At 44.1% G+C, this 12,758-nt stretch overlaps 1 non-coding gene across 1 annotated transcript; it reads right to left on the minus strand.

The window, feature by feature from the left end:
* Positions 1-9,259: 9,259 nt before the first annotated feature.
* Positions 9,260-9,348, minus strand: LOC125611012. Its single transcript, XR_007341123.1, has one exon. It is a non-coding gene; the product is annotated as a small nucleolar RNA SNORD103/SNORD85 (small nucleolar RNA).
* Between the last annotated feature and the right edge of the window lie 3,410 nt (positions 9,349-12,758).

The following is a 12,758-nucleotide window of genomic DNA, read 5'->3' on the forward strand; positions in this document are numbered from 1 at the left end:
TATATATATATATATATATATATATATATATATATATATATATAGTACTGAACTGTATTAAAATGCACTTTTTTCAACACACAAACATACAGATACACACACACACACATGCATGTACGCACATGCCACAAACTGGAAGTATGTTATATATAAATATACTAGACTGGCAAACGTATTTAGCATATGTAAGAAACTATAAACCAATTTTAAGAGATAAATTACTTGTATTACTCATGATTCTTTAGAAAAACCAAACCAACAGGATAGATACAGATCTACAGAAAAAAAATAAGGGAATTCATTATGAGAAATTAGCTCATAATGGCTGATTCCTACCTTTCCTGAATTATTGATGTATACACAGTCAGAGGTGTTGACAGTGACCCAGACACTGCCCCTACTGCCAGCAGGTAATCAAGGACAACTGAGAGATCCACCACCTCGAGGCTATATAGGGACTGAGAAGTCACAGAGTCTGTCTACTGCAAGCCAGAGACCCAGGAAAGCTGGCCTAGTCTAATCTTCTTTACTCAGTCCACTGATTCAACTGCTAACCTCTTCCAGACACATCTTCACAGTCACACTCAGAAATAAGGTTTCATGATCTATCTGGGTTTACCTTAGCCCAGTCAAGTTGAACATACAATTAACCATCGCAATACCAAAAGATGAGTAGGTAAAAGGCATTAGCTAGCAGACATTACCAAAGAATAAATAGAAATTATGAATAATCTATGAGAAGATGCACAGCCTCACTATCTAAAATTGCAATTGTTATGCTCGAATTCAGGACCCCCAAAAGACCACCAGAGACCAAGATCGATGTAAACAGCAAAGAGGTGTTTATTGCGAGCTAGCTCCGTCCTCCGCGCGCGCGCACACAGCAACTGGTGATGCCGAGAGGCCCGGAGCCCAGGGTTTGCAACAGTTTTATACATTCTTTGGAGAAAGCAGGGACCCCCACATACATCATAGCATCTCTTAGCAAATCATCACACACCGCGGGAAAATCAAATAACAACTCTAAAACATGATTAGCACATTCACTGGCGGGAACAAGTTGGGTAGGGGTGATTAGTTACTACAAGAGGGGGATTCATTTGCACTGATTGGTTTAAGCCAAGAGGGGTGTTCATGCTGAACTACATGGTTTCCCAACACCATAAACTACTGGGAGGGTCATCTGGCATCCCAGGTATTTCCCTGTCTCATGCTGATTGGTGGCTGCTAGGGGGTTGCTATGGGTCCCCACCTAGCCTGACTGAGTCAGGGACACCAGGTGCAGCAGATCTCTCCTGTTATTTGTAGATAAACCACTTAGCAGGGTGGGAATGTACCTAGGAGTGCTCTGTGGGTCTTTCCAAGGACAAAGGTCATGTCCCTTCCTTGGACAGCCTTTGCTCTGAGGTACAGGCTGATTTTTCACAATGGAATACCACTTCACATCCACTAGATTGGAAAGATAAAGTCCAACAAAGTCAAGGAATGAGACAAATGTGGTAAAATCGGAATGCCTACACGGTGCAGGGAAAGCATTCTCGGTACTGTCTCATAAGGTCAAGGACCCATACCCTACCTCCCAGCAATTGACTCTTACTTTTCCTTCTACAAGTATTTTTGAACTTGTGAATCAGGACACATGTTTAATTAATTAATTTATTTATTTTTGGCCATGTCATTGTGAAACTGGATTTTCTGCTCCCTCTGATATCCTCGGCAGGCCAGGGCTACTAGTGCTACCACCCAGCGGCAGCTCCACCTGCATTTCCTTCCTGGGTTCCTGTCTCTCGTACTCCAAGAATGAAATCCATGGAGAGCAAGAGAGTGAGTGTGAAAGTAATATTTATTTGAGCTCTCACCAAGCAAGAGGTGCCATGAGAGCAGGCTGTCACTTAATGCTAGTCTAGAGGTTTTTGTGGCTGCTCTTGGGGACGTGGTTTGATATTTATGCTAATCAGGTATTGGGAAATGCTAAGGCCATTGGTCTGGCCTGCATCATCCTGATTGATTTGCCCTTTTAGTTGTTGTGTTTAAGTTTTCTGTAGCCATTGCTCAGGTGTCCACCCCATTGTCTCTTTTCCCACCTCTTTGGGACAGAGGAGTAGGCGGAAATGTTTGGAATGTGTCTGCAGGGCAATCTGCTTCTGTGAAGCAACCTGTACTTCCTGTCCTACTGAGAGAAGCCTTTTGGGATGCCCATTGCCTTAACTGCCTGCCTATGTTTTACTATCTGACTATCCTGTCTATTCAATTATTTGGAATTAAAAGTAGAAGCCATCCAAATGTCCATTGACAGAAAATGGAGCCACACAAAACTACACACAACAGAATATTACACATTGGTGAAAATGATCCACCTAAACTTGCGTGGAATAACATGGATGAATCTTAGGAATAAAATACTAAGGGAAGAATGTCACCAAAAAACTATATCCAGTATAAATGCCCTTTAATAAAGCTCAGAAACATGATGAGAAAGCAATGATTGGTGACTTCAATGGTAATGGTAATTTCTAGTCTGGGTTTAAGTAGTGGTTTCACGGGTATCTGATTTACTAATATGCTTTAGAAGTAGCATACACACGATAATTATTCTTCTGATGTATGAAACAACATATTTCAAAATAATTTCTAACCATTAAATGAACCATTTACCCCTCTGGCTGTTTTTCAGCTGCCTTCCCATTTGTTGCCTATGTGTGGCCATCAAATTCCTCATCAGGAAATAAAGGACTGTGGTTCTCTTTCAGATGTGATGGCTTCCCAGCACCTCTTGCACACTGTCTTATGTTTAGGAGATGTTCCAACTTGGGAGCCCCAGAGCCCTGGGAGAAAACTGAAGACTCGTTTCCCAGTGGGTTGCCCAGCCCAAGGCTCCATGGATCCTTGGGGAGATTTTGATTAGGGGAGAGCAATCTGAGGAGGGAGATTCTTGTGGGATCAGAGCTCCTAGTGGGGCAGAAGCAGAGGCTCCTGTTATTCAGAGGTGGCAGTGGTCTTGACACGGAATTTGTAGGGCAGAAATGCTGGGGCGTCAGCTGCAGCAAAGGAAGCCAGAGTGGAGGACAGCAGGGCTCCCATCAGATCAGTCCTGAAGCCCTCTAGACAGTTGCTGGACGCTCTGCCTCAAGTCTTCCCTCTGATCCTCAAACCACCCTTTCAGAAAACTCCATCCCTGCTGAACCAACAAGGGGTGGCATCTGCAAGCTGCTGTCCCCTCCAACTACCTTGGACAGACTCTCCTGCTGTTGTAACAGCCGCAAAGACTGCCACCCTGTTCCAGATTAGCTCTACTTTGTGAAATTGTCCATTGTAAAGGGACAATTCATTTTCCCCAACATTGTAACTTCTTTTAAAAGAGCACAAAACAAAACCACTCTTTAAATAGCTGAGATATTAACTACTGCTGTCAACTATTCTAGGAAATGGGGACAAAAACCCAAATGAAACATAACAAAATTTGTCCCAGACCCTCGAATCAGTAGATGTCTTTTAGTTTTTTTTCAGAACCCAGAAGAGCTGGTGGTTTTCAAATAACATCAAAATACAGGCCAAGGACTTGCTAATCCTGTTCTCTAATTAAAAGAAGAATAATGTTTAACTTGCATGAATATAATGTATTTATCTAAAGGATCGTAGGAGAAGAGAGGAAGGTCATTTGTGATGGCAAGAATGTTCTGACTGAAGAGAAAGAAAAACATCCCCTGAAGACGGCTGTGCACCGAGAGGCCAGGCTTACCACAGCACTCTCCCATAACTAACCACTCCCCTCTTTTCCTCCTCATGTCAACCTTTCCAGGTACCTGAATTCTTTGAAAATTGTCACCAGGATGAAAATCCAGCCATTTTCCTGATCAGCTAGTTGATCATAACAAAACATGATTTCCTTCCCACCAACCCAGTCTCTCAATACTGGCTGTCATGCAGTGAACAGAAATAACATTGGATTGTAAGGGTAAAAGAAATTGAAGTTAAAGCGTAAAAGTTAAAGGGTAAAAGACCGGGCATTGTAAAGTTTCTAAGCTGCAAGGTCTGAGTTAAAATGTAAAGGATTAGGTATTGTTAGGTTTCTATGCTACCTGCAAAACCTGAAATCCCTGTAGCTGTTAGGACAATACTGGAACTGCCCAGTACATATTCCCACTGACTCCCTGGTTGTCCAATAACTCGGGACTTTGTGTAACTGGTCACGTAGTCCTTTAGGCCCTAAAACCAATCAGTTTGAATGTGTACCCCGTTTAGAACTGACCTATCACTCCCGCCTGACCTGTTCCCGCCAATGTATGTACTAATCAAGTCTAAGAATTGTTGCTTGACTTTCCCGCGGTGTATGATGATTTGTTAAAGGAGACTGTGATGTATGTAAAATCCCCACCCTCCCAAAAAAAGTGTACTTAAGCAGTGCTCAGCCCCTGCTCGGGGCTCTGGGCTGCTTTCCCTTCTTGAGTGGGCACGGAGCCCCAGCATGCTGGTTCAATAAATCCCCTTCTGCCAATTGCATGAGTGGTCACTTGGTGGTCTCTTTCTCCGATGTTTCGCGGGACCCTTACAGGATCATTTTTGAACAATCATTCTGCGTTTCATAAACTGAGACCCAACCTGTTCCTGGTAGTAGAGATACAAAATATAAAATTATATATATACACATATGAACACACACACACCAACATGTTTCATGCCCTCAAGGAGCACCAAGTGTCATCAGGAAGGTGGTGCTGGAGACCACTCTTGGTTAATGGGACATCCACTCACGTCCCTTTCCCTCCTTGCCTGCTTCTGTTACAGGAGCCACGAAAGGTCAACGCCCATCCCATGCAGCAAGGTGCAGCCATGTGACCCAGTTCTGGCCAACAAGAAATGGGTGGAAGTCTGCTGGTCGGGGCTCTATAGAAATGTTTTGCTCTTCCCACCAAAGACAGATGAGGGTGGGAGCCATGACTTCCTCCATCCTGCTGCCTTGGGTGTGACTGTGATCCCTGCACCCTCATGCTACCAAGGAGCACAGGCCAGCCAAGAGCTGGGACAGCTGGCACTGCACAAGCAGCTGAACGAATCAACTGGGGTTGGACAAAGCCCGTCTCTGGACTTGCTGCCTTGTGAGAAATGGAGGCTGCTATTAGTTTACATCACTGTTAATCAAAACATTCTGCTTCTTGCAGTTGAAAACATTCATAACTTAGAGAAAAATTTCAAAGAGCAGTAGGTGTTGTAAACATGTTAAGGAAGGGCCTCTGTCTTGACCAACACAGTAGAACCTTCCATGTCCGTGTGCGCCTTACTCTGGGGAGCACTGGAAACTCTTGAGCACCCAATCACAGCAAAACTCCTTCCTCTGCTGGCGCCATTAATGTTACAAAGCTGAGATCAATGGCCAAGTGCCTAATGCCAGAGCTGTGTGAAGGAACTGTCCCCACAGGTACCTCCCAGCACACTCATTCATATTATAAGGGCAGGGCCAGCCTCACGGGCAGGCGACTCATGTAGCTCCACAGGTTCCCGCACCTACAAGTGTTCCGTGCTTGGTTTAATACTCTGCTATTAGCACCTGAAATTCTTAGTTTTTAAACACAGGGCCTCATGTTTTTGTTCCAGCCTCTGCAAATTACATAACTGGATCTGTGAAGAGATGCTAAAATATGAGTACAATAGTATCCATGATTTCACTTTCATGGTTTCAGCTAACCAAGATCTGAAAATATTAAATAGAAACTTCCAGAAATAAACAGTTCATAAGTTTTAAATGACTTTTATCATGGTATATTGTTATAATTATTCTACTTATTATGTAATATTGCTAATCTCTTACTGTGCCTAATTCATAAATCAAAGTTTATCATAGGTATGTTTGGATAGGGGAAAAAACAGTATATATAGGGTTTGTTGCTAACCTGCCCACGTTTCAGACATATACTGGGGGTCTTGAAATGTATTTACTGTGGATAAGGGGCACTACTGTAGACCAAATCAGACATGTGGTACCAATTAACTCAATTTCCCTCACCTCCATCCTCATATATTTGTTGAAATATAAATTGACTTCTTCCTACTGAAGCGCATACATGGTACCCTCACATGAAAACCACACCCTCCTCATGATGCTGACTTGGCCCTGGGGGTGGTTTTTTAATATGAATGTGCAAGGATAAAGAAGCAGCTCCCTACCTTGAAAACAGCCTGTTTGACAGTTTCTTGGTCTGTAGCCTCCCTGGGAAAAAAAACAAATAATGCTGCTGCATGACGTACCTTATTATCTAATCTCTAACTCTCTATGCTTTACAAGAGTTTGCTCAGACTGGTAAGGAAAAATTAAACCCAAGTGAGAAAAAGAAACATACAAAGTATGAAATGTATTACTAGTTTGAAACCATGGCAAAGGAGTGAAGATCATATTTTGAGCAAAACCGCGTAAAGTTATCTGTGTATATTAGTTAGAATTCAAGTTCAGCTACTGTACCAAAGATCAAATAATAGTGGCCCAATAAGAGACATGTCTGCTTCTTTAAGTGACAGCTAAGACATAGCTGTTCAGAGATTAGTCACTGGCCCATTTATGTTACAAAGCTGAGACCCTCTGGTGACCCGTTTCCTTAGTCCTGGGGTTTAAAATGCTGGGGCTCTAGCTCCCCGCATCATGTCTACCTTCCAGGGAGAGAGAGGAGCAGAGGAGGAGCAAGGCTCACACTCCCATTTTTTGGAAATCTTTAGGTTTCTTCCAAGGCACTCTCGGTTCTCCTCCAGCCCCTGGTTGCTCCTTCTTCATCCTGGGCTCGTTCTTCCTCCTTGTTCCAGTGCCTTGGTGTGAAAGGCCCTTGAGCTCAATTCTTGGGTCTTTGCCTTGTCTCCCCACTCTGTCTACCCTCTTTCCTTTCATGGCTTCAGGGATCATCTTCATACAATGACTCCCAAATTTTTATCTCCATCCCAGAACTTTCTCCTGAACTCCAGACTCATTTATCAAGCTGCTTCCTTCACATTGCCCTAGGATGACTAGCAGGTGTGGATACCCCGACCTCCTCCTGCAGACCCGCGTGTCCTCGGCCTTCCCCATCGTCACCATCCTGGTCCTCTCCACACTGATGGCAACTTCGCCCTCATGGTCACGAGGGCCAAAAGGTGGAATTGTCTTTAAGTCATCCCTCAAACCCAACTTCTAGTCTATGAAGAAGGTCCCACAGCTTACCTAACAGACAGCCGGAATCTGATACGGCTCCCGGCTTCCCTCCAAACACCGCAGTCTGACCCTCATCTAGAGCATCACAGTAGCCTAACTGGTCCTTTCCACCTTTGTCCTCCACAGACTATTCTCCACCCAGTGGTCTGAGTAATACTTTCCAAGGCAGATCACGTGTCCCCCTCCGTTCAAAACCCTCTAAGTTCCCAACTGCGCTCAGAGTAAAGGTGGAGTCCTCGGAGTGGCTGTGAGTCCTACATGGTCAGCCCTCCCTGTCTCCATTCGTCCATGATTTTACTTCTCCTGCTCCCTTTCATCCCTCGAGGAGCTGTGCAGCCTCCTCCCTGTTCCTCAAGTGTACCGGCAAGCTCCTGCCTCGGGCCTTGGCACCGGCCGTTCCCCAGGCCTGCAAGCTCTTTTCCCAGATCAACTGTGTTTCATGCTCCCCAGATCCCCACTGACTGCTCCCAGCCTCTTCTCCTCTCTTTTTATCCAGCACTTATCACCTTCTGACATACCATACAGTGTAGCTGTTCTTGTGTGTGTGTGTGTGTCCCCCACTTGTGATTCCCCAGAAGCAAGGATCTTGATACCTCTTATTCACTGAGGTACCCTGAGTGGCCACAGCCATTCCTGGCTTTTAGTAAGTGTTAAACAGATACTTTTAAATGAACTCATGGATGAAGCACGACCTTGCCTTGAAAGCTGCACAGGCGCCCTTTACTTCCACTCCTTCCCATTACCTGAAACCTAGTCATTCTAGAAAAAAGTCAGGAAGTATAGTTTTTAATTAAGTAATGATGTGCCTTGCCGAATCTCCCATTGCTAGAGGAATAGGAAAACTCATTTTGGGGTATAGCTCACACTCTCAATATTTTCCTAAGCAAGTGTGACTGAATAACATTTTCTACTTATGATTTGGTGGGGAGAGATTGCAAAAGTAAAAGGATGGGGCTGGGGGGGCAGCTCAGTGGCAGAGCAGATGCCTAGCATGCATAAGGCCCTGGGTTCAATCCTCAGCACTACAAAAAATAAAAATAAATAAATAAAACTAAAAATATAATAAAAGGAGATTTTAGGAAAGTTAAGAGTATGCCATAGTTAATACATATACTGACTCCTTTAATCCGAACACAAGAAAGAGATATGTACAATTTTTGCTACTTGAAAATGTTTCTCCCTGCCTTCTGTAAATAAATGCCAACGTTTAATTTTTAATTAACTAATTTATTCATTTATTTAGTACCAGCGATTGAACACAAGGGTGTTTGACCACTGAACCACATACCCAGCCCTTTTTATTTTTTAATTTTGAGACAGGGTGTCACTAGGTTGCTTATAGCCTCACTTAGTTGCTAAGGCTGGCTTTGAACTGGCAATCCTCCTGCCACAGTCTCCTGAGCTGCTAGGATTACAGGCGTGCACCACCAAGCCTGGTCAACATTTTAAGTCTGCTGGAAGCAGCGTTGGATCATTAGCCTGTCCAGGGGTCTGCAAAGTGATGTGACTGATATTCATCAATGTTGATGTGACAATTCCCTTCTCTCCTCTCTGATGACTCTCCACTCTGCCTCTCCCTGGGATTCTTCCATTACCTGATGTTAGGTGTCTTCTTTAGCTTTTTCCATTCCCTTGCTTATCTTGCTTGTGATGGCTCACTTAGGGAAACTATCCCATCTGTTGGCTGTAGAACTCACCCTGGTGCAAGTCTGCATCTTCATCTCAAGCCCCCACTGCACATTTTTTTTCCCACTTGCTTCCCCTTCAATGTCCCATTCCTGAAGTATGTAATAACCACTCCCAAATAGCTTGCCTTCACAGCATCTCCCTTCTAAGCAGGAAGGAGGGGTTAGGACCCTAAACACTGCACTTGGGTATGTCTCCCACACCCACAGGCTTTATCTAGCTGATTCCACCTTTCATTTCTCAAATGGAGTCAGCTATCAAGTTCCATCAGAAAGTCATGCCTCCAGCTAGCTTATTAGAAGATAACCTTTCCAAAAATTTAAAATCCTGACTCTGATAGAGAAATAAAAATGAACACATGTCAAAGATTTTATTTCACTCATGAAGGAATTGAGAAACTAATGTGACTCCATTTAAAAAAAATAAATAAATAAAGATTCTCATTATCAAACTCTGTTCTCAGTGAGGGCAAGTGGGTCATCATTGCCAAAAAAATAAATAAATAACAGCAGCTTCTACCTCAAGGCCTGTCCTAAGGAAGAGGGCATGACCCTTGTCCTTGGAAAAACCCACAGAGCACTCCTAAGTACATACCCACCCTGCTGAGTTGTTTGTCTGTAAATAACAGGAGAGGTCTGAGGCGCCAGGTGTCCCTGACTCAATTAGGATAGGTGAAGACCCATAGCAACCCCCTAGCAACCACCAATCAGCATGAGACAGGGAAAATACCTGGAATGCCAGATGACCCCCCAGTAGTTTATGGTGGTTGATAACATGTTGGGAAACCATGTAGTTTAGCACATACACCCCTTGTGGCCTAAACCAATCAGTTCAAAGGAATCCCTCTCTTGTATTAACCAATCACCCCTACCCAAATTGTTCCCGCCATTGAATGTGCTAATCAATGTTAAGAGTTGTTGTTTGATTTTCCTGCAGTATGGAATGATTTGCTGTGTGATGTTGTGATGCATAGAGTATCCCCCAAAACCTATAAAATCTCACTGAACAAAGGACCGGGACTCACTCCCTGGGACCGCTGCGTCGGGAACGGTTGTGAGTCCAGGCTCCAGCTTGCAATAAAGACTCTTGTGTGCTTGCATCGGATTTGGCTCCCGGAGGTCTATAGGGGTCCCACGAATCTGGCATAACAGAATCAAATAGTTGTTATGCTGGGTTCAAAAGAGATTTCTAATAGTGGATATAATATAGGTCGGGCCTACTGAAATCAACAGGCAAATGGAGACAAACTGGTTTTTCTCTTCCCTGGACAGAAATGTCCATCAATTGTACATTGTCCCAGCTTCTACAAAGAGCATCACTGGCTCCTTGTTGACTCCCACATCCACAATAAACTTCACTTCCTGCCTTTCAAGATCCTGTTTAACCCAGCATCATCCTGTTTATATCCACCTTTTATTCTAGGCAGTTCTAACATCTCCACCCCAAGCCAAGCCTAAACCTTCCCACATGCTCTTCCTGATCTTGTGGCCCTCAATCATCTATGTCCTTCTCATTCTGCTGGCTCATTTGGAGCTGTGTGTGTGCATGTTTATTATCTGAAAGCCACAAGGGACACCAACCCTTAATTACCAACGCTACCTTCACTAGACCTTGATCATGCATTCTTTCAAACATCTTCTGAGCACCTCACATAGCAACTAGGCACAATCTAGACACTAAATCTAGGAACTGAATATCCCAAGATGAAAGCCAAGGCCCCAAGATGCCTGGGGGGAGGGTGGGGCAAAGAGAATAAAGGTGACTACACTTTGAGGCAGGCTCCTTTGGGAGCACAGGGAGGCACATAACCTAGTTGCGGAAGGTCAGGAAAGTTTCCTGGAAGATATGGCACTGGTCAAGCAATGAAGTAGACACAGAAAGAACTCCTTCCCATCCCCATGACAAATACCTGAGATAACCATAGGAGGAAAGATTTATTTTGGCTCATATTTTCAGAGGTTTCAGGCCATGGTCACTTGGCTCTGTCATTTTAGGCCATACCATGGCAGCAGCAATTAGTAGAAGAGATCTATTCACCTCGTGGCAATCAGGACAGAACCAGGGGCCCAATATCCCCTCAAAACAACACACCCAGTGACTAACTTCTTCCCACCAGACCCCACCTCCTAAAGGGTCCACCAACTCCCAATAGCCCCGAAGGCTGGAGGCCAGGCATTTGACACAGGTCTTGACACACAGGCCTGGGGGGACACTCCAGGTTCAAGCCATTACATATACCCTCATAAAATTGTATAAGTCTTTTTTAAAAATTTTTTTAAGAGAGAGAGAGAGAATTTTTTAATATTTATTTTTTAGTTTTCGGTGGACACAATATCTTTATTTTATTTTTATGTGGTACTGAGGATCCAACCCAGCGCCCCGAGCATGCCAGGCGAGCGCGCTACCGCTTAGGCCACATCCCCAGCCCAACTGTATAAGTCTTATTAAAATTTCTTTCTTAAAACTATCTTATGTTTACTAGATAATTAAGGATAGCAGAATATGACAACCCAAAATACATCACTTTGACATAAAGATTATTTTGAGCCAAAGGCTGTTGAAAAACAAGAAATGCAAAAGGGCTCTCTGGCCTCACCTTTTCTTTCTGAAAGTGAGTTAAAACTCACTTGTGAATGATGCTCCCCCCATGCCAGGAGGAAGAGAGCACTATGGCCAGAGACAAGGAGTCAAGCAAAGAGAAATCTGCATCATCTAACCTTGTGGAATTAATCCTATGTTCCTTTGGCTTCCATGTATATTTAATTGTTTTTCACAATGATTACTTTGTGCAACCTACAATATAAGTACTGAATTACTTTTCAGGTCCTCATTTCCCTGTGAGGTCTCCCAGGTATATGCAAATTTTTAAATAAAATTTATATGCTTTTCTCTTGTTTGTCTTATGCCAATTTAATTATAAGGCCCAGTTTAAGACCCTAAAAAATTAAGTTTTCTTACTCTTACTTTATAATGAAGCCCTTGAGGATAGGGACACTGTTATAGATACCATTTTACCCCTCGTTTTTTTAACAGAAAAACACAGTAAAAGCACCTTGAAAACTTGGGGTTTGCTGGATGATCCCACTTTAACTACATAGACGCTGGAAATTCTAGCCAACAACCAGTCCCATCCTGCCCAGTCTTCCAGACAGGGTGATCAAATCTCTGCTCTGCCTATGTCCAACCCTCAGGCAGTGGAACAGATGTATTTCCTTGTCGCAACAGAGACTTTGGCAGTTTGCTCTCTCTGCTGATGTGTCCCTTCCCTCCACCTGCTCCCAGAGTTGAAATCAAAGATTCAGCTAAAATTATGATCAGATACTAGTTTAATATTAAAGCTGTCTTTTGTATCCCTCTTTGTGCTTTCCTGGGTTCCCAGAGTTGTATGCAGTCGTGTACTTTTTTTTAAGTGAAATTCTTAAAACGCTTTCAAAAACTAAAGCTATATTAAAACATTAGGTCCTATTTTCAAAAACAGAATTTGGGCCAACTGCCTTACAGTGTTGCATCCTTGGACCAAATGAAAGTTCACAAGCAAGGACAGCAATAAAAATAACTCAGAGCCAGTGTCTTCCCCATCCAGTTGAGTATACTGCAACCGTGACAATGCGACGCACTTCGCGGGTTCCCTAATAGCTTTGCAGCGCTCGCTCCGCCTCCAGGCCGCCTCTCGAGGGACGTCACATGCAGCTCCGCCCCTCTACAGAGGCCTGTCGGGACCCTAAAGCCGGGTCTAGGACCCTCCTGTCTTGGTCCCAGGGCCCACGACAATAGTTCAGTGCTCTTTTCAATACTAAGCCGGTCCCCAAAGCCGCGGGTTCCCCCAGCACCGCTCACTGTTCCAGCGCGCTCCCGCCCGGTCCAGGGCGCACCCACTCACCCCGCCCCCCGGCGCGCGCCG

This window comes from Marmota marmota, unplaced genomic scaffold (assembly GCF_001458135.2).
Source record: "Marmota marmota marmota unplaced genomic scaffold, marMar, whole genome shotgun sequence".
Lineage (NCBI taxonomy): Eukaryota > Metazoa > Chordata > Mammalia > Rodentia > Sciuridae > Marmota > Marmota marmota.